Source organism: Schistocerca piceifrons, chromosome 9 (assembly GCF_021461385.2).
Source record: "Schistocerca piceifrons isolate TAMUIC-IGC-003096 chromosome 9, iqSchPice1.1, whole genome shotgun sequence".
NCBI lineage: Eukaryota > Metazoa > Arthropoda > Insecta > Orthoptera > Acrididae > Schistocerca > Schistocerca piceifrons.
This window is the reverse complement of record NC_060146.1, coordinates 138626546-138650420: the sequence shown is the minus strand read 5'-3', so window position 1 is coordinate 138650420 and position 23875 is coordinate 138626546. Positions and strand designations below refer to the sequence as shown.

The window sequence follows — 23875 nt, the reverse complement described above, 5'->3', positions numbered from 1 at the left end:
TTTTGTCAAATTTAAACCTGTCCAACACGTTAGTCATATTTTATTTGCTGATGTCGATAACATAATCAAAAAACAGTTTTATATTTTTTGTATAGGGTATGAAAATTTGAATACCAGTTTTGGAGAACTGATTCGTAAGATAAAAAATTTATAAGTTTTGAAAATGAAGAAACAAGTTTGTTTTTGCATAGGTTGCCAATATTTTAATACTTGATTTGGGAAGTGAAAATTTGAATACTAGACTTGGAGGGGTAATTCATAAGATAGAAAATTTATTAGTTTTGAAAATGAAGAAACAAGTTTATTTTTACATAGGTTGCTAATATTGTAATACTTGATTTGGGAAGTTAATTTAGAAGATAAAGAAATCATTAGATTTTAAAAATGAAAGAAACGAGTATATTTTTTATTTAGGTTCATATTTTAAGAGTTTAAATTTTGTAAAATTTTTTCGTCCATGAAAATTATTTTCATCCAGTTTTTTAATGTTCAGTTGAATATTTATAATTTATCTGATTTTCAGTCATTTTCGTATTTCATTAAATTGATAATTTAACTGATTTCTTCAGTCAGTTTTTTACATGGGAAATCTTTTTTCTAGTAGGTGACATTTGAAGGCCTTATTTCAATAGTGGTACAAGTCCATTACCTCTGCTTTCTGTCTATAATGCTTCTGAGAGTAATGATCCAAACAAACAGAAAGAAAGGTTCATCTCTAGCAAGAAGCCATATGGTTGAATATTTTTGGTAGTTCAACTGCAGATTTTTCAGCGCTCATTTAACTTTATGACTCTGTATCTCAGAATGAACAAAAATGGACCCTTACCACTATTGAAGTAAGCCGTTCACTTGTGCTGGCCCTCAATTTTTTAATCGCTTAAAATCTAAAAAGTGGGACAAGGACAGCGAACATCAGCTAATTATGTTACATCTTTTGACAACATTTAGATGTGAGTAATAGGAAAATGATATTATTGACTGTGAGGAAGTTGTCACAGCAACAATGACCAAAGTGGAAAGAGCAAAAAAATTCAAGTATATAATAAATAAGATACATAGGCAGTAATGTTGCATATCAAGATTTCAAAGTATTCAATCCTAAGAAAGAGAATGTAGTGGAACTGTGGCTTCAGTTTAGAATAATAATTAATCAAACTAGATAAGTACGATGTGGAATTCATCATGAGGGGGACTTTTCATGCTACACAGTATTTTAAACAAATTGTTAATGCATCTATTACACAGTATGTATAAATAGTAGAATTGGTCTTTAGATAGAAATTTGCTAAATTAGACTTTTTTTCAAAAGGGCAAGAGTGGAAGCTTGAGCCACTACGATAGCAGACTGTTACTGAAACACATCTCACATATCCCAACGACACTCAGATTACATGTAAAAGCTGTCAGTGAAGCCAAATTCGAAGTGGAAATGTTGATACCTGATGTTGCTTTACGGAAGAAAATACAGGAGCACTTCCTGAATTCACCATCTCACTAGCGCAACCTCAAAGGTGGGTGTTGTGGATATTAGTGTCAGTAACTGTGAGAAACGGCATTCACAAATAAGTATATTCTGACCTCAGACATAACAGGTACCTCTAACAGAAATAGCTCTTCCATGCCAATTAGATTTAGCAGTGCATTTTGCCTATGTGGCAGTGTAAAGGCCACAATTGAAAGCAATCAGGTGGATGTAGTATCTCATAACTCTGAAAAGTGTTAGTACCATACCAACGTTCATTTACAAATATTGTGAGTGAACTTAGTATTTCTTGGTAGGAAGGACACAGCATGTTGTCTTGTATTGAGAGCCATTGACAGGTGTTGAACTAACTTCAGGCATGACCCAGATATGTGTGTTATAGCCCTTGCCATTATTTTGTATATTAGTAGTCTGACAAAGACAATTAGGAGTAATGCCAGTCTTTCCAAGTAATAGAGTTGTCAATTAAAAAACTGGACAAATATTTGATGTGATCTTAAAAAAATTGAAATGGTGCATAGTTTGGCAACATTCATGTAAAATGTCACTCATTTTAATTGCCAAAATTCTAATAAGTTAAGTCATGTAAATATGAGGATGTAACAATTCGTGGGGATGTGATATGGAAAGATCAATCAGTCCCATTTATATGTAAAGTTGTGGATGGAATTTGGTTTATTTGTGGAATTCTCAGAAAATAAGTTGGTTCTATGAGGAAGATTTCTCAGAAAACACTCATTTGACCCAAAATAGAATGTTGTACAAGTTTGTGGGACCTATACCAAATGGGACCGACTGGCGATATTGCCTTTATAGGAGAAAGGGAAGCACAAATGAGGACAGATTCTGTTCAGCCCACACGAGAGTGTCATGGAAATATGACAAAGTTGTACTGGGAAACATCTGAAAACACATGCTGACGCTCTCTTTAGCAGTGTTTGTTATACAGGGTCTTTTGTTTTTATGATTGTTATGTTGTACCTATTATATTTTACTTTGTAGCCAGCTGCACCTCTGTTACCACTGTGGTCATTTAAGTTAAGATCTGGCAGCCTTATGCAAGATCTATGAATTGGTTAAGCATTGTTTACATGTTTTGGTATTTTAAGTTTTTGAGTATTGTGTTTTCTGAGGTGTAGGTTGCGTACCAGTCAAGCATCTTTCTAGATGAACGTGTAGAAGCATGTAAAAACTACACTCAGGCTGGCTAATGTACCAGACCATCGGTCATTAATGACCTGTGCAGATTCTATTTGTTTGTGGTGCACCTTTCTCTCTCACGAAACAGCACGGTTTGTACTAAGGTATACAAGTGGCTTGAGAAGTTCCAAGTACCAATGACAGACAAGGAAGCCAGGAACATGCAACATTTTCCAAGTCTCATATGAACTAGGAAGACGTGTTTGTCCTAATTATAACACATTTGGAGCCATGTAAACTGCTATTCCACTGCTTGATGCGTGAACAGACAATAGAAAAAAACCCTTCTTTGTCGCACAATAGACGTACCCTCTGTACTTCACTGGCGGTTGCAGAAAATGGGTAAATGTAGAGCAGTGTGTTCATGTCAGTACTGGGCTATCGCTTACAGACTCAAAATTGTGGAATTTGCCATTGCTGTAAAAAAAGTTCAGACAAATAGCAGACTGAACGACTGTAGGGTTCCTAAATGGCTCTGAGCACTATGGGACTTAACTTCTAAGGTCAACTTAGAACTACTTAAGCCTAACTAACCTAAGGACATGACACACATCCATGCCCGAGGCAGGATTCGAACCTGCGACCGTAGCGGTCGCGCGGTTCCAGACTTTAGCGCCTAGAACCGCTCGTGTAGGGTTCCTAACATCTACGTGTACACTTATTGTAAGACTAGTTCAGTTAGTGGACTTAGAAAATAAGCAGCAACCATGAAATAAGTGGTAAAAGAAGGAGTGTTTTGAATAGGTAAGGTTTATATTACATCAGCAAGTATTTAATAAATTAGGACACTGTAGAGTAATTTGAGAGTAGTGGCTCCAACTGTGAGAATATCATCCAAATTGTAAAGGACATACCATGTGTTTCTCTACATCAAAGCTGAAACAAGTAGAGAGTTTTAGGAATAAGAAACTATTCCCTTGCTTGCAGATGCAGTCTGTCATAAGCTTCACACTCTGGGAAAACATTGATTTGTAGATATGAGAGATTGATCACATATTATTTGAATACTCTGCCCACATAGAAGATACATCACAAAATTAATTACAAATTAATCATTTATTTGGCAACGTTAGAAATAAGGAAAACTGGAAGCTAATGGACTAAATTGAAACTCAGTTTCAAGGAAAAGTGCTTAAACATACTAATTCGTGCACCTGGATCAGATACAAGTGAACATATGAAGCCATTTACATTACAGAACAGCATAATGACAAACCTAATATAGAGATTGAGCTGGATAGTTGGCTGTAATCACTGTCTGATTTAATTTCAGTTCTGTTCATTCTTCTACAGTTGTGGTTTAGTAAATATGTTGTTGAAGTAGTTCATTGAAATAGGGAGTTTAGGTCAGTTTAGATTTTGTAGAAGGAAGCAGCGTCAGAATAATGTGTGTTGGTTGGTGACCCACGTTATATGGTGCTACTCGAACTAATAAACCAGTAGAATTAATAAACATATTCTTAAAATGTATTCAACACTTTTTGTAGTACTGTAATCAGAATTTTTAGCTGTGGTAATACTAATTTTATATTTAGGTATTCAGCGATTATGTGTGTGGAACTGTATCAATCAGTCAACAATTAAAAATAGTAATTAGGTTGTAGATAATACAAGAAGTATGTAATTCGATTTTCTTGGTTATTGAGTATCAAGTAAGGCTGATGTAGCTGTCAGCATTTCTAACAGTGCGCCAAATGCCTGTTCAAAATTTCAAACAAATCTCTGATAGATCTTTCTCTGTCAGTCCTTCTTTATTTAAATACTGTTTCTTTGGTATCTGTAAGAACTACACAGCCCTCCCTTCGTGCCACTACTGTTCCATCATCCACCTCTGGGTAAAAGTTTTTATGCACTTCTGCATGACTGAGTTCCTGTCGTTTGTACTAGTCTAAATAATGTGGCTCAGTAGCGTCTTTTGTGTGGTAGAATAGCTGTGAATACCATACCATAACATGTACACACATGTCAGTGAGTCTCAAGAATAGGGATATTTCAATATAAATGCATGTAGTATCCATTTGTGTGGTCTAACCCCACTCAGGTAATTTTTTATATGTGGTGGAGATTTTTTCACTTACGTGGAGACTATGTGAACTTGCCTCCACTGATTTTACCTATACGTACTGGCCGTGTAGAGCACAGCTAGAACTTTAACATATGTAAAAAGGAAGATGCAACTGTCGACTGTTTTCCAAGAAATTTGTTTCTGAATATTTTATGCATGCTTGTACACTCTTTTTTTAGGTATTGCACAGTCGAGTGAGTAAGCTTTTGATTTCCTCTGGTCAGATATTCTTAAGTGAGTGATGGTGTTGACAGATTCCCATGAACAATACCCATCCTTATAGTAAAATAATATAAGATATTTTCATATATTATCTAGGATTACGGTACCATGCATTTGCAAGGAGATTCAACTATCAGCATTCCTCCATCCTTCTAGAATCTTGTTGACAATTAGCCACGTTTCTCTCATCTAATTGTGGACAGTGGTTGATGCAATTACTGGCCTATGGTTATAATAATGTGACTCAACAAAATATTCTTCACATTGTTATCAAAGAGTCATTGTTAGATATAAACAGTGACTTTTCAGGCAGTTGCCCAACTTTTGCCACACTTAGTTTAGTAAAAGAATGTGGCACTTTCATCTATGAAATAGAATGGACATCATTTTGAATGGATCGTTACAGCAAAGCTCACGAAAGTAAAGTCAGTGACAACTGCCTGTGTAGCTCTCATTCAGTCACAAATGATCCACTCATCACAGTAATGATAACATGTGGCATTACATTACATGGACGACAAAACAAAAGCAATTGCATACTAGGCGTTACAGAATTGATTATCAAAGAGCATCAATAATTTAGTTTTTTGCTTTGTTTATGTATCAGTGTTTTCACATGTCATTCATGTTCCCTTTCTTGCATGTCATTGACTATTCCTCCTTCAGCCACAGGTATCATAGCCACTTCACTGTAATTGTACTTTTTACTATGAAAATCCTGACTGCACTGACTGATACTCTGTGAACTTGTTGATATTTGTAGAAGTCAGTCGCTGATTCTGTTTTCAGTCACTAACGCTAAGAGAGGTTGATTCCATTGCCTCACAGAGGCACACAAGTGTTCAATTACACATTCTTATTTTTCCTCACTGGTATCATAAAGTCGAAATTCAGACTGTAGATGCACTGAACTGTGTAATGTACAACATTCTACAGAACATCTATGTTTATTTTGACTCCAACCACAAATAACATTCCATCATCACAGTACACCACTGAATTCACCTGCTGTGCAATATAGTCACAAAGAGAAACCGTCATTTGTGGGCTATAAATTTGTATGGTATTTTACATAATTGTTCATCACTGAAAAAATGGACTTCTGTATCTGCTCATAGTCGTGAACACCAGAGGTTTTGAAGAAACTGACGTAGGAGATACCTGTATCATTCACATCATAATGAGTATAACCATTTTTTAAAGTGGACAAATGTATGTAGACTTCGTACTCTCAATTTGCAGACTAGACTTAATTCTGCCTCCGTGTTTTCAGGAACATTTTGTATTTTATGGAATGTACAGTTAAAAATAGGCATTCAGAACTGTTAATAATTTTATTTATATTATATGGAAGATATGTCTAGGCAAATCCTGTAATTCAGAATCTGCAGTTTGTCTAACACTTTGCTATGCGTTTACTACAAGGCTCAAATTAATTTTTTCCTATGGCAGACTATACAGGGTGGTCCCGAATTCATGGTACAAACTTTAATGGTAGGTGCAGGACATTGTAACAAGGATATATTGTATAGGAATGTATAGTCCCAGGTGACGCGGTGAGGCGTAAACAGGGGAAATAACGGCCGAAAGGAAAACGAAAGATTTTATTGAAATCGTTGTTGACAAGTGTCATGTTTACAGTAAGTGTTCAAAATTGCGTCCACCATGAGCGATACATGCTTGACAGCGTCGGTGCAGCGATTGGCGTACACGTTCAAAGATGCCTGGTATTTCACGCACACCTGCAGCAGCTACAGATATGCGAGCAACGAGATCCTCATCTGAGTCAACTGGAGTCTCATAAACAAGACTCTTAAGATGTCCCCATAAAAAGTAATCGAGGCAAGAGAAATCAGGAGATCGGGGTGGCCAAGGGACTGGTCCACCACGCCCAATCCATCTAGCACCAAACGTGGCATTCAGGTAATTCCGTACAGCAGTGCTGAAGTGTGCTGGCGCTCCATCGTGCTGAAACCACATGCGGTTACGAATGGCGAGCGGAACATCTTGCAGCAGTTCTGGTAACACTTCTTGCAGAAAAATAAGATAGCTTTCGCCACAGAGTCGCGTGGGTAGTAAGTATGGCCCAATCAAAAAGTCGTTCACAATACCAGACCACACATTAATACCGAAACGTTGTTGATACGCATGTGGACGCGTTGCATGTGGATTATCTGTTGCCCACACATGGGAATTGTGCGCATTAAAGACACCCTCGCGTGAAAATGTCGCTTCATCTGTAAATAGCACATGACCTACGAAATCCGGCTGCAACGCACATTGCTGCAACAACCACTGGCAGAAGTTCACGCGAAGAGGATAATCTGCCGGATTCAATGCTTGTACTTTTTGAAAATGGAAGGGGTGTAAGCGATTTTCATTTAACACTCTGCATACAGTCTGATGACTCACATGTACGTCACGCGCAACAGTTCTTGTGCTTGACTCGGGTCTATCAGCCACTATGTTCAAGATGCGTTCTTCCAGTCTTGGAGTGCGTACAGCTCTTAATCGACCAGCGTCATGTCTGTTGACGTCGAACGTAGCTGTTTCACAAAGTTGACGATGTAACCGTTGAAAAATTCTATGATCCGGCATTCGTCGATTAGGATACTCCGCGCGATACATTCGTAACGCAGCTCTGGCGTTACCATTTGCACGGCCGTACATGTAATGCATGTCTGCTTTTCCTGCATACGTAAAGTCACCCATCGTCTACGGCAGCACAATTGTGAATGGCGCTTGTCCCTACTGCGATACATCATGTTCATCTACTGCCCTCTACCGGCAGTGACACCAACCAATCACTCCATTTCTCTTTCCCCTGTTTACGCCTCACCGCGTCACCTGCGACTATACATTCCTATACAATAAATCCTTGTTACAATGTCCTGTACCTACCATTAAAGTTTGTACCATGAATTCGGGACCACCCTGTATATGGTAAAACAGATATCTTCAAATGATGTAAAACTGTAGGATAATATAATGGCGAAACATAACAAATAATAGTTACTGATTATGAAATTAAAATAGAAATTTTATTATTATTGTTGATTTATTATATGTCAAACTAATAATTCTCTTTGTTATACTGATATATCTATTTTTCATGAAGAATGTTTTAAGTAAGAGAAATAGTTTCTTCCTAATTGGATGGCAGAGATGAACCAAATGCCAATTATTGCGAGTATAATATATGTATCACAGCCCACTGGAGACACTATACCATTAGTTATAGTCTTCAGGAATAGATATACTTGGCTATAAGTCAGATCACAACGTGTTTCTGGATCAAAATAACAAATTAGTTGGCAGCTACTTATTTCCATGGCAACAGCCAGTAATTTCCAAGAATGTTTGTCTGTCGAAGCCGCAGGTTCCAAACGATAGATATCGAACGTGCGATTGTAAATCGATCCCGCGACTGTGGTGGCAGAATTATGAGCAATGTTTACAGTGGTCACTACAGCAACAACAAAAGAAGAGTGTTGACTAAAATACTTATTATTAAGAAGGAAATGACTTACCTCACTCGTTCTCGGCGCTGTTGCCATGAGAAAGTCCATTTGACGTGTATGCTAAGGGAAGCATTCCCTTTTTGCCATAACCTTGGCTAGAGTGCCTGTGTCACGTAAAAATTGGTGTAGAGTGTCACATGCATCAACTTTTTCTGGCAACTGCAAGTTATGGAAATACAGATACTGAAACAAGTGGAGTTCGTCTCTTCCTTCTGGACGTCCTTCACTTATTTCCTCAGCCGCTCGGTGTTCTGCGTGTGCACACTGAGATCATCAGAAGACACGAACTCTACACAATGATTCAAAAACTCTTTTTGCTTTCAGTGTCTTATAGGATTGAAAGCTGTCTATAATCAGTTAGTTACTGGGCGGTGTAAAGTGCTTTATCAAACTGGCTAAAGTGATTTTGTCTCTGGATAAAACTCTTGTCACAAAGCACTTCTGATGCTCTCGTTCTCTACCACCAAATACCCAAATATATTCGATTTCATTCTTTAAGAGTCGTCCTCTCAGCTTTTTTTTTTCTTGCTATGTGTAACTAGTCCACTTCAACAACTTTATTTAGTCCACTGATCGGTACACTGTTGTTCATCACTATTACACAACACACTTCTCAGCAAAATCCGAAATAGTCGCACACAGTATTTGTAGATAAGTCATTTTCCAATGTTTTTGCTCACAGGGTGTAGTCCCTAATCCAGCAAGATACAAGAATTACGCTGTTCTGGACTGATAATTTTGAATAGTCGATCTATGTATTCTTCCTGATAGTTTTTATTTACCAGAATTTCCGCGATGAAATTGTAAACATATTTCACAATCAGAACTCTTCTTACAAACTTGTATAGTCCTCACCCCACTACAGTCTACACAGCCCCCGCTTTTGTCATTCGGTATTAGTCCATATTTCCGACAAAAATTCAAACAATTTTCTGCATTACATAAGCATGGAATTACGTTTTTCGACGTGAGGCACTCGGTCGAAGAAACGTCTGCTACCGCAGACATCCCAACTCACTACCGACATAAATCGTGTAGGTTTCCCTAGCAACTCACAAATAAATTATCATAACGCACGTCACCACAGTCGCGCGATCGATTTAGAATCGCACGTTCGGTATCTATCGCTTGGAGCCCGCGGCTCAATAGGCAAACATTCTTGGAAATTACCCAACAACCAATCAGGGAATCATCTTAGTTGGTCATATGTCCTACTGTGTCCACCGTTTTCATTTCACAATGCTACTCCAGATGTCAGATGCTTGTGATTTGTAACGTAAGAATTATGCTTTACTTACGGCGTCTGCGTTTTTCTGTGTGCGGTATGTTTATTTTATGTATCATAACACAATATCCTATATAAGCTGCAAAAGTGTACAGGAAAGTCGCAAGACCACTGTTACTATCCTCCTAAGCAAACCCAATAACGTATGTTAAGTTTGTGTGTCATTGTATCTAGAATGGAAAAAGCTCATCTGTGACAAACAAGAACTGACGACATCGCTGATTCCCACGTTCAACTTTCAGTAAATCACTTATTTGGATTCAGATAGTTTTGCAGCTCATATTGTGCAAGCAAGTTTAAGAGCAACATTAATGTTTAACTAACATGTAAGTATTGCGCCGAAATGTTCATTTGTCATCAGAGATAAAAAAAATAATACCTTTGCTTGTTCCAGTAGTCATATTATGCCATATGTGTAGCCTAATAGAACCAGAGTTATGAAACCTGCCAATACTGTTAGGATGGTGTAGAGAGCATGCTTCTGAGAAATCAGGAGAATTTGCTCCTCTACTATTGATGCATTTCTTCTATGGTGGGACTGTGCTGTAAAGACCTAGGAATTAAACAGGAAGATTAGAAATACTGATTTTGAGGTTTTAAATTATTTATGTTTATAGCAAACAAACATTACAAAATCCTGGATTAAGAACATAAGTTTAGATTAGTGCCAAGATCATCTTCCAGAGGACGATATTTTTCATGGAATATTTTATGTGTTAGGTAATATTCTGGAAATAATGAGAAGGCACTATGAGTGTGGAAGTAGTACTTTCTCATTGACATCTTTGTCAGATAAGGAAGTGGTTGATTCGTGGCAATCAGTGTGGGAACTAGAAGGAACTCCAGATCACACATTACTAGAGTGCTCTAAGTAATTACAGTTTGTATCCGTTTGGAAGCAATCATTATACGCCAGATATTTATTTGGAATGGTTAGAAAATTAAAAAGTAAAAAAAGAAATCATAGATTTTTTTAAAAAGTGCTGAAATTGAATATATTGTGCACTTGAAATGGTGAACAACTGATTGGTCATATGTATTGCAACAAAACATAGGGACAATCCAGGAGTGAAGATTGTAACTAAAATCATTCCTATGATCTTTCTTTGGTTGTGAAATGGTCTGAACCTAGAGGGGTGCAGAGAGAAGCTGTGTGGCGCGGGGGAAACAGTCATAAGTACCAAAATATCTTTATTAAGGCTTTCCATACTGGTTCAATATCGGCAATAGCAGCGTCGCTGAGGCGTCCAACAGTTTTTTGTATGAGTAAGTGTCATCCACCAGTGCCGATAGAGTGTGGCGTTGGCTGAGCACGGATGCATGACGCAACTACCTATATCAGCGATGATTCCAGTCCCAGCAGCCAGCTACAGCCACGAGCATAATGGCTCAGCTCACACCCTCAGTGCTGCCCAGCCAGGTGGTGAGCAGTGATGTAATGGCTCTGACTCACTGCTCCATGATAATGGCCAGCAAGCTGCTTCCCAGGCCAGGTGCCGGCTCGATGTGATGGTGGCTCCAGTTCCCATGCTTTAGCGTGGGACTGCCCTATCACAGAATCAGGTTGTAGAGTACGAGCAACATTCCAGATGGTTCCTGGAGCACCATAGCTCTGTGCCTGTAGAGGTGCGATACTAACACAACTGACTTTGTTACAAAATGGTTAGGTATTTATATGGTTTCAGGACATGCTTGCTTAGCCTTTGCTGTGCGCTGTGGCTCATATGTTGAACACTTCCTTAATGGCTGATGTGGAGGGCTTCCACCTTGTTTTGCCTTTCCTCTGCTGTGGCAACTGTTTCCACACCTCACCAGACCAACTCACCTCATGGTGTTGTATTTTTCAAGGCATAACATCTGCACTTGAGGACAATATTATGAAAATGGAAGAGGATGTGGATGAAGATGAAATGAGAGATATGATACTGCATGAAGAATTTGACAGAGCGATTAAGGACCTAAGTCGAAACAAAGCCTCAGTAGTAGACAACTTTGCATTAAAGCTACTGATAGCCTTGAGAGAGCCAGCCATGACAAAACTCTTGGTGAGCATGATGTATGAGACAGGTGAAATACCCTCAGACTTCAAGAAGAATATAATGATTCCAATCCAAAAGAAAGCAGGTGCTCACAGGTGTGAAAATTACCAAACTATCTGTTTAATAAGTAACAACTGCAAAATACTAACACGAATTCTTCACAGACGAATGAAAAAACTGGTAGAAGCTGACCTTGGGGAAGGTCAGTTTGGATTTCATAGAAATGTCGGAACACAAGGGGCAATACTGACACTACGACTTATCTTAGAAGATAGGTTAAGGAAAGACAAAACCTACGTTTCTAGCATTTGTAGACCCAGAGAAAGCTTTTGACAATGTTGACTGGAATACTCTCTTTCAAATTCTTAAGGTGGCAGGGGTCAAGTACAGGGAGCGAAAGGCTATTTACAATTTTTACAGAAACCAGATGGCAGATATAAGAGATGAGGGGCATGAAAGAGAAACAGTAGTTGAGAAGGTAGTGAGACATGGTTGTAGCCTATCTCCAACGTTATTCAATCTGTATATTGAGCAAGCAGTGAAGGAAACCAAAGAAAAATTTGGATTAGGAATTAAAATCCATAGAGAAGAAATAAAAACTTTGAGGTTTGCGACGACATTGTAATTCTGTCAGAGACAGCAAAGGACTTGGAAAAGCAGCTGAACGGAATGGACAGTGGGTTGAAAGGAAAATATAAGATGAACATCAACAAAAACATAACAAGGATAATAGAATGTAGTCGAATTAAATTAGGTGATGTTCTACATCTACATGGTTACTCTGCAATTCACACTTAAGTGCCTGGCAGAGGGTTCATCGAACCATTTTCATACTACTTCTCTACCATTCCACTCTGGAATGGGAAAAAGGAATACCTAAATCTTTCGAGCTCTGATTTCTCTTATTTTATTATGATGATCATTTCTCCCTATGTAGGTGGGTGTCAACAAAATATTTACGTATTGGGAAGAGAAATTTGGTGATATAAATTTCCTAAATAGATCTCGCCGCAAAGAAAACCGCCTTTCTTTCAGTGACTGCCACCCCAACTCGCGTATCATATCAGTGACACTCTCACCCCTATTGCGCGATAACGCGAAACGAGCTGCCCACCTTTTCACTTTTTCGATGTCCTCCGCCAATCCTACCTGGTAAGAATCCCATAACACGCAGCAATATTCCAGCAGAGGACGGACAAGTGTAATGTATGCTGTCTCTTTAGTGGGTTTGTCGCATCTTCTAAGTGTTCTGACAACAAAGCGCAGTCTTTGTTTCGCCTTCCCCACAATAGCATTTATGTGGTCTTTCCAATTTACGTAGCTCGTAATTGTAAGTCCTAGGTATTTAGTCGAATTGACAGTCCTTAAATTTGTGCGATTTATCGTACACCCAAAATTTATGGGATTTCTTTTAGTACCCATGTGGATGACCTCGAACTTTTCTTTGTGTAATGCCAATTGTCACTTTTCGCACCATACAGAAATACTCTCTAGATCATTTTGTAATTTGAATTGATTTTACTAGACGCTAAATTACAGCGTCATCCGAAAAGAATCTTACGGGGCTGCTCAGATTATCACGTAGATCGTTTATATAAATCAGGAACAGCAGAGGGCCTATGACACTACCTTGAGGAACGCCAGATATCACTTGTCTTCTACTCGATGATTTATCGTCTATCTCTATGAACTGTCTCCTCTCTGAGAGGAAATCACGAATCCAGCCACACAACTGAGACACTACTCCATATGCACGCAATTTGATTAATAGTCGCTTGTGAGGAACGGTATCAAAAGCCTTCTGGATATCTAGGAATATGAAATCGATCTGAGATCCCTTGTCGACGGCACTCATTACTTCATGGGAATAAAGAGCTAGCTGTGTTGCAGAAGAACGATATTTTCTGAATCCGTGTTGGTTATGTCTCAATAAGTCACTTTCTTCAAGGTGATTCATAATGTTCGAGTACATTATATGCTCCAAAATCCTACTGCAAATTGAAGTCAGTGATGTGGGTCTGTAATTAAATGGGTTACTCCTCTTCCCTCTCTTGAATATTAATGTGACCTGTGCTACTTTTCCAGTCTGTAGGAACAGACCTTTCGTCGAGTGAGAGGTTGTATATGATTGCCAAGAAAGGTGCTATTGTGTCTGCATATTCTGAGGGGAACCTGATTGGTATACCATCTGGACCGGAAGACTTGCCTTTCTTAAGTGATTTGAGTTGTTTTGCAATATCTAAGCTATCTACTTTTATGTCACTCATGCTAACAGCTGTTCTGGTTTCGAAATTTCGAATATTTACTTCGTCTTCTTTCGTGAAGGAATAAGGGAAAACTGTATTTAGTAACTCCGCTTTAGTGGCACCATCATCGGTAACATTTCCATCGCTATCGCGCAGTGACGGTATTGACTGTTTTTTGCCACTGGTGTACTTTACATACGACCAGAATCTCTTTTGGTATTCTGCCATATTTTGAGACAATATTTAATTGTGGAAACTATTAAAAACATCTCGCTTTGAAGTCTGCCCTAAATTTAGAGCTTCCGTGAAACTTAGCCAGTCTTTGGGATTTTGCGTCCTTCTGAATTTGGCATGCTTTTTACTTTGCTTCTGCAACCGTGTTCTGACGTGTTTTGTGTACCATGGTGGATCAGTCCCGTCTCTCATTAACTTATGCGGTATGAATCAATCTATTGCTGTCGATACTGTATCTTTGAATGTGAGCCGTATCTGGTCTACACTTACATAAATACACTCCTGGAAATGGAAAAAAGAACACATTGACACCGGTGTGTCAGACCCACCATACTTGCTCCGGACACTGCGAGAGGGCTGTACAAGCAATGATCACACGCACGGCACAGCGGACACACCAGGAACCGCGGTGTTGGCCGTCGAATGGCGCTAGCTGAGCAGCATTTGTGCACCGCCGCCGTCAGTGTCAGCCAGTTTGCCGTGGCATACGGAGCTCCATCGCAGTCTTTAACACTGGTAGCATGCCGCGACAGCATGGATGTGAACCGTATGTGCAGTTGACGGACTTTGAGCGAGGGCGTATAGTGGGCATGCGGGAGGCCTGGTGGACGTACCGCCGAATTGCTCAACACGTGGGGCGTGAGGTCTCCACAGTACATCGATGTTGTCGCCAGTGGTCGGCGGAAGGTGCACGTGCCCGTCGACCTGGGACCGGACCGCAGCGACGCACGGATGCACGCCAAGACCGTAGGATCCTACGCAGTGCCGTAGGGGACCGCACCGCCACTTCCCAGCAAATTAGGGACACTGTTGCTCCTGGGGTATCGGCGAGGACCATTCGCAACCGTCTCCATGAAGCTGGGCTACGGTCCCGCACACCGTTAGGCCGTCTTCCGCTCACGCCCCAACATCGTGCAGCCCGCCTCCAGTGGTGTCGCGACAGGCGTGAATGGAGGGACGAATGGAGACGTGTCGTCTTCAGCGATGAGAGTCGCTTCTGCCTTGGTGCCAATGATGGTCGTATGCGTGTTTGGCGCCGTGCAGGTGAGCGCCACAATCAGGACTGCATACGACCGAGGCACACAGGGCCAACACCCGGCATCATGGTGTGGGGAGCGATCTCCTACACTGGCCGTACACCACTGGTGATCGTCGAGGGGACACTGAATAGTGCACGGTACATCCAAACCGTCATCGAACCCATCGTTCTACCAATCCTAGACCGGCAAGGGAACGTGCTGTTCCAACAGGACAATGCACGTCCGCATGTATCCCGTGCCACCCAACGTGCTCTAGAAGGTGTAAGTCAACTACCCTGGCCAGCAAGATCTCCGGATGTGTCCCCCATTGAGCATGTTTGGGACTGGATGAAGCGTCGTCTCACGCGGTCTGCACGTCCAGCACGAACGCTGGTCCAACTGAGGCGCCAGGTGGAAATGGCATGGCAAGCCGTTCCACAGGACTACATCAAGCATCTCTACGATCGTCTCCATGGGAGAATAGCAGCCTGCATTGCTGCGAAAGGTGGATATACACTGTACTAGTGCCGACATTGTGCATGCTCTGTTGCCTGTGTCTATGTGCCTGTGGTTCTGTCAGTGTGATCATGTGATGTATCTGACCCCAGGAATGTGTCAATAAAGTTTCCCCTTCCTGGGACAATGAATTCACGGTGTTCTTATTTCAATTTCCAGGAGTGTAGCTTTGAAGAAATGGAGACTCTCTTTTAGGAAGCCACCGAGCGAATTTTTAACTGCTGTTTTAAATAGATATATTTTGCGTTTACGTCTTGTGGTTTTGGTTGATATGGTTTTGAACCTCGCTACAATGACCTTGTCTTCACTAATCCCTGTATCCGTCATGACGCTCTCTATGAGATCTGGGTTATTTGTTCCTAAGAGGTCAAGTGTGTTTTCGCAACCATTTACAATTCGTGTGGGCTAATGAACTAGTTGTTCAAAGTAATTCTCAGATAAAGCATTTAGTACAATTTCGGTAGATGTTTTCTGTCTACCATCGGCTTTGAACTTGTATTTTCGCCAACAAATCAAGGGTAGATTGAAGTCTCCACCAATTGTAATTGTATGAGTGGGGTACTTCTTTGTAATGAGATCCAAGTTTTCTTTGAAGCGTCCAGCTATTATATCATCTGAGTCGGGGGATCGGTAGAAGGAGCCAGTTATTATTTTGGTACGGCTGTTGAGTATAACCTCTACCCATAGTAATTCGCAGGAACTATCTATTTCAACTTCACTACAAGATAAACTACTACCAACAGACAAAAACACACCACCGCCTAATTTATTTAATCTATCCTTTCTGAACACGGTTTGTGCCTCTGTAAAAATTTCGGCAGAATTTATCTCCGGCTTTAGCCAGCTTTCTGTTCCTATAACTATTTCAGCTTCAGCGCTGTCTACCAGCGCTTGAAGCTCTGGTACTTTTGAAACACAGCTACGACAGTTTACAACTGCAATACCGGCTGTTGCTTGGTCTATTCTCGTCTTTTCTTTGTCTTGCTCCCTTTGAGACGGGAGCCCTTTTTGATCTTTCCCAAGACTGCCTAACCTAAAACACCGGCCAGTCTACGGCACACAGCCCCTGCTACCCGTGTAGCCACCTCCTGTGTGTAGTGGACACCCCACCACCCTATGGCGCAAGTTGAGGAATCTGCAGCCTACACGGTCGCAGTACCGCCTGAGCCTCTGATTCAGTCCCTCCACTCGACTGTGTACCAAAGGTCCGCAATCGGTCCTGTCGACGATGCTGAAAATGGTGAGCTCTGCCTTCATCTCGCTAGCAAGACTGGTAGTCTTCACCAACTCAGATAGCCGCCGGAAACCAGAGAGAATCTCTTCTGATCCATAGCGGCACACATCATTAGCTCCGACAAGAGTCACCACTTGCATGCTGAGGGCATTAGATTAGAAAATGAGACACTTAAGGTAGTAAACGAGTTTTGCTATTTGGGGAGTAAACTAACTGATGATGGTCGAAGTGGAGAGGATATAAAATGTGGACTGACTATGGCTAGAAAAGCGTTTCTGAAGAAGAGAAATAACATCGAGTATAGACTTAAGTGTCATGATGTCTTTTCTGAAAGTATTTGTATGGAGTGTAGCCATGCATGGAAGTGAAACATATACAATAACTAGTTTGGACAAGAAGAGAATAGAAGCTTTCGAAATATGGTGCTATAGAAGAATACTGAAGATTATATGGGTAGATCACGTAACTAATGAGGAGGTACTGAACAGAACGGGGGAGAAAAGGAATTTCTGGCACAACTTGAGTAGAAGAAGGGATTGGTTGGTAGGACACTTTCGGAGACATCACGGACTCACTGATTTAGTACTGGAGGGAAGTGTGTAGGGTAAAAATCGTGGAGGTAGATAGAGACATGAATACACTAAGCAAATTCAGAAGGCTGTAGGTTGCAGTAGTTATTCGGGGATTAAGAGGCTTGCACAGGATGGAGTAGCATGGAGAGCTGCATCAAACCAGTTTCTGGACTGACGATCACAACAAGAACAACAACAACCGCAATTGCCTGTGGCTGACGATACTGCTATCTTCTTCCTACCCATTATGTTTCTTACCAAATACGGCTGGTGTAACATGTTGCCGTCCTCTTCAACTAGACCCAGTCCCTTAGGTTGCCTTAAACTGGATTATCCTTATGCAAAACTAGAGTGACAAATTCTCTGGCAGCTGTCCCAGTTAGCTGTGGTCCACTTTCCCCAAGATTATGGTTCAAATCTCTCTGAGCACTATGGGACTTAACTTCTGAGCTCATCAGTCCCCTATAACTTAGAAATACTTAAACCTAACTAACCTAAGGACGTCACACACATCCATGCCCGAGGCAGGATTCGAACCTGCGACTGTAACGGTCGCGCGGTTCCAGACTGTAAGGCCTAGAACCACTCAGAGACCCCAGCCGGCTCACCAAGATTACTTTATCGTTACGTCCTCTAATCCACTACTTATCCTAAGCTTCTTAGTTCCTTTCAGCTTATCGTACAGTCCCTCTACTGCCTCCTATGCTTGGGGAATCCAATCCACCAGGATCGAGTCTTACGTTTCACAGCTTGTACTTGTTTAACAAGGGCTAAGCTTAGCAGAGTAAGTCTCGCTGCGATAACTGGTAGAATAATGGTCGATAGTGTTTCTGTTTGGTATTGGTTGCCAGTAGTAGGACACTGCCAGCACTAGATAGCCTTGACCTAAACCGAGAAGTAATTCTGTGAACTCTCTTTTAATTCCGCATGTCGTATTTTGCCAACATCAGCAACAGCAGTTCCTTCTCTACAAGGTCATTTCGGGAACAACATGTGCCGAGGTTGGGGAGGGGAGGGAATGGGAGGTGAGTGGAGGGAGGGTCTCCTAGGTGCACCCCCTGCGCTTCTACAAATTTTTCCGTTGCGGAGCCCGCGCCCTGCGCCCAGCGCGTTCATGCTCATGACATCAGGACACTTTGTATGAAGTGTAAGCTTGTAAATATTGATCTACCTTTAATCGTCATTATGTTTTGTTTCTCAGCTGGTCGTATGTTAAAAATAAATGTACAGACCTCTCTCGCAACATTTGCATCTTGTCAGTGACAATCACTGATGAAGATGTCGACTGTGAAGATGGAGATATTGAAGCAACTTACGGCTGTTTGATGCGTTATTCAAGAAATTGTAATGAGAATTTTCCAGCAGTTATGTAGACAGCAATGGGCGCCCATCTTTGGCTCTGAGATGCTTGTTATCTACACTGCCTGAATGACCTAACCATACGAGTGTAGACGTACATAAGATAACAATAGAAGTCGCGAAAAATGTATTTACTGCGGTTGATAAATAGTCCTGTCTCTAATGAGATAAACGTCAAACAGTCCCTTCTGCGAGGCAGCGTAAGTATTAATACCGATGCCGAGGAATTAGGGGGTGGGGGTGGGGGGAGCAAATAAGCTTAACTAATAATGCATGTTTTCCTTGTACGTGAGGTGAAGTCGTTGCAGCAGCAGATACCTGACGTGAAGATAATGCTGTTGAATCAAACCTATTGTATGAGCATCAGTGGGTGTAAGGATGTCAGTGTCGGTATGGCATCGAATAGAGAGTTGTACCCGGTGGTAGTATTTTTCCAAAAACCTCGATTTAGTGACGTCAAGAGTTATCCATAGATGAATGCCATATGTCAGTGTAGATTGAGGCCTTGTTCCACGGAAACGTTTACTCTCCCTCGATGATACTGAGTGATCATGCAATCACTGTATGGGACTTCCCTCGTTCACTTAAAATATTTAACAACAGAAAGTGCATACATCTGCAGGAGCAGACTTTTAAGAGTTTAATGAATGCCACCTACGAATTATGAGCTGGAACCTCAACAGATAGCAGTCATACACCTTCTAATTCTACGAGACATTGTGGAGTAATCAACTGGAGTTAGCTCCTCAAACTCTCTGCCCACTGTTGGAGGTGGAAGTGTACGATTCAGCATTACAGATGTGGGCTGTGGACTATGATCTTATTTTAGTTTTTTTGTACCCAGATATATGTAACAGTTTATGAAACTTCTTTCATTCCAATATAGATTAACAGCTGCCACCATGGCAGTGGACGAAACAACCTCACCACAAGTATTTTGTAGCAAGCGACTGGTTCTGCAGTGATGAACATGGAAACCAGAAGGACAAGATGAAATGGATGATTACTTCCCAATATTACACGCGCTTTGGTTACTGTGCCTTCCCACTCTAGAAAAAGTAATATAGTTCTAATACTGTTAACACATCCTGATCGAATCCGCGTCGAGCAAGTGTATCTTTCTACAAAAACTCTGTTTCAGCCGAAATATCAGCTATTATAGGAGGTTTTGTATGGAATTGAGGGAGTAACATAGCCAGATATTCCACTGCCTGAAAAAGTAAAGCCAAACAGTGTATTCATATTCGACGACGTCGCAGTGGAAAATCAGAATGAGATCTGCAGACATTTCTGCTTTTGTCGCCATATGCAAGTCAATATCTTTTACTTGAGCCAGATATACTCAAGGATCACAAAGCACTTGGTCTCGGATAATGCAAACCTTATTATAGCCTTCAAACAGGACCATCTGAATTTAAGGCATGTTTACTAAGCACGTTTAGGAACTGACATGGCATCCAATGAATTCGTTATCATATGTGGAGATAGCTGGAATAATTCGTAATATGGCTTTCTGGTTGTAGGTAAAACTTGGAATTTGAATGACGGTCGATACAGACGACACTTCAAAGAGATTCTGCATAAAGGGCAGTGTATCAAAACGTAACTGTACCACTATACTGTAAACTATGGACAAATTTGCACATGTGTCACACACTCTGCCAGAGGGTGCAAAGCAGAAGCGTCTATTTGACGGAAAGTGAGGCAATGAACTCTAAATTAATGGAACTGAAAGTCTCATCGAGGCGGGGGCAATGAAAAAACTAAAGAAGTCAACGCAAAATTAACAGATATGCGCGGATATACCAAGGCGGTAGCTAAGGCATTTGACTCCCTTCATCACCAGTAGTCTCAAAATATACGTAAGCTGTAAAATATCTTAAAAACGGCTTGGTACACTGCACATGTCATCGAGAAAGCGTAAAGTTATCGAGGCTCGGAAGACTTATTTGACGGCAGTTGCTACTGTTAAAGTAAGAACAGTTGGAACGAAATCAGCATCTCTCAGAAGCGTTTGAGCCAGTAACCGGCAATGTGAAAGGGCTATCACGCACTATGGATGGAGGCAGAGAATAATAATAATAATAACAAGATGATTTAGTAAATGCTATTATTGACTTCATTAATCGTTACAGTAATGCTGAGATAGACTGAACATATGAGGTCAGCAGGATGAAAACATATAGGTTAGGTTAGCACCCAATACGTTTAACCAAGAATGCAAAAGACGTTGGGGATAAGGAATTTGAAAGAACGCCTGGTTCATTAGAGCTGATCTTAAAAAATGTCGAACGTAAAAATTATACCGCGAAAGACATAAAAAAAAATAAAAAAACGTATGGTCAAATATTACGCATGACCAACGTGCATAGGACCCCAAAAGAACGAATGAAGGGCTCAGAGACTGACAAATACAATAATAAAATTAAACCAGCAGTAGCACTCGCACATGGCGCAGGTAAATGTGTTGAAGTTCAGAATAAAAGTCTGAACAATCTACCTCTAGAGTACATGTCTTATGATGACCCAAATGAAATCAAAGTTCGGTTATGACTCGTCACAGCACCAGCTGACACAGGGAATACAGCTCACGAATCCTTGTCAATCATACCTAAGCTTCGAGAAAGCTGCATCACTGAGTAGTTATGGAGAAAGTTGTTCATGAGCTGCACAGACGCACATGCAGAAAATTTCTATGGAGACAAGTGATATTAGGACCGAATGGTTTATGGCAAGCTGATGTCGTAGATATCCAATATTACCCATGGTAGAATAATAGTTTCAAGTACATTCTAATGCTCAGACTTACATATTCCAAATTCGATTCAGCTCGTCCTCTGAAAGTTAGGATCGGCAAGGATGTTTCGAAGGTTTTTGAACAGCTATTCCAGACTGGAACGAATCAGTGTTCCAACGACTTTCAGATCTACCATGGTGGTCAGTTTTACAATAGGCATTTCAAAGCGGTAATGGAACTATATGGGATAAATCAGTACTCAACCTTCTCCCAATTTAAAGTTAGTATTGTAGAACGGTTGAACAGGACGATCAAAAACCGGATGTGGAAGCAATTTAATCTCGAAGGGACGTACAAATGGTTAAACATCCTATCACGGATCATTGACGAGTATAATCGCACTACTCATCATACAATTAAGAAGAGACACATTGATGTCCATGATAATGGACATCGAAATACAATATACAGCCATGTTAAGATGGCGGATCCATGCAAACAGAAGTTCAGCGTAGGTAATTTAGGAGACGTTTCGAAATAAAAAACCGCGTTTGAGAAGTCCTACGTACCGAACTGGTCAACAGAGACATTTATAGTTTCCAAGATGAAGCACACAAACCTGAGAAGATACCTCTTAAGAGACATTGATTGTAAAGAAATTGCAGGCAGTTTTTACGAGGAGGAATTACAGAAAAGGTCTGAACCAAACGTGTTCCTCTTGGAGAGGTCATAAGACCTCGAGGGAACTGGGCCCTGGTGAAATGACTTGGCTTCTCATCAAAGCACAACAGTTGGGCGAACGCACGCAGTTTACTGTATAATACGTTGTACCGTGACTTGAGCGCCGGCAAAATATCAACGGAAGTAGAGGTGGTACTCTCGAAAATCTACTACTCAAACTCCATGTCCCTGGATACAGTTTTTGTGGAACTGGAACGAAATTGAAATAGCGTCCAGCTCGCGCTCATAAGCATGCAGAGGTCACGACCTTGTTTACGTTACAAATAAAGATTGTCGTATTCCAGATCAAATATTAGCCATTAGGTCAGACAGGCTATATCAAAGAGAGGATACTGGTATAGGAAAGTTTATTGCTGCACTCGTGGTCGATAAGGCAATGCTTGACAAACTTAAACTGAGTGATGGAATAACCTTCAAGTAAATAACGAATATAGCTCGTCGCACACTAAAGAAGAAGAAAAAACCTACACGTTACTTAAAGAAAGGCATCAAATCAGAGCTAAAAGCTGCGAAAGGGGCATTGAGGCACAAAGGAGGAAGGAGAAGATGTGTTAAAACGCCCTAGATCTTGCCAAAACCGAAGACATATGGCCGAATAATTCTGTTTCTGATCCCTGCATTTATTGGGCTATTATCCATTGGTTTGTTAGCTGGGGAGTCCTTGCCGTAACGCAAGCAGTAATGAATGCCCAAAATGCTGAGAAGCAATTAAAAGACGGTCGTAGGTATAACATGGACATGGTGGCCATTGCTATCGGTAAAGGCGTGTATTTAAAACCCATACAGGAGAGGGCTTAAGCTGTACATAAACAAAAAAAAGTCCAAATTGATACTACCAGACAGACCGCTTACAAACATAGCTTAATCTCCTGAGAAAACTTAGAATCCCCAGATTTAATCTCCTGAGAAAACTTAGAATTCCCAGATTTCACGGCGTGTTGGATACATAGCCTGATACAATGTGGAAATCCAAAGAATGTGGAATTGTCAATTTAGATGTTGTGGGAGAATACGGAAGTCACTGGGTTGCTTATGTAAAAAAAAAAAAAAAGCCGGTAATACCATCCACTACTTTGTCTAATTCGGCGATTTAAGGCCACCTAAAGAATTTTGCCGTTATTTCACCGATGAGAAACAGGTGTTGTACAATTTTCGACGCTACCAAGACTTCAATTCATACCTCTGCGGACATTGCTGCCTAGTGTTTCTACCCACAATTGCATTAAAACATGCAATATGCATGTCGCAGCGTAATTTGAGATTGAAGCGTGATGTCATTCACTGTAACTCTAAAACAACATTTGTCTAACTTAGAAGCGAACTACTTTCCTCCAATAGACCTGAGAAGGCGGGAACGGGGTATAGCACAGGTGAGACTGGAAACTTACAAGAGTGTAGCTAA

At 40.7% G+C, this 23875-nt stretch overlaps 1 protein-coding gene across 1 annotated transcript in view; it reads left to right on the top strand.

The window, feature by feature from the left end:
• Positions 1–1411: 1411 nt before the first annotated feature.
• Positions 1412–23875, top strand: part of LOC124716763 (zinc finger protein 596-like) — a 73758-nt gene continuing 51294 nt past the window's right edge. The window contains exon 1 of the mRNA XM_047243308.1: positions 1412–1511. The gene's annotated coding sequence lies outside the window, so the exon portion shown is untranslated. The remainder of the gene's footprint in view (positions 1512–23875) is intronic.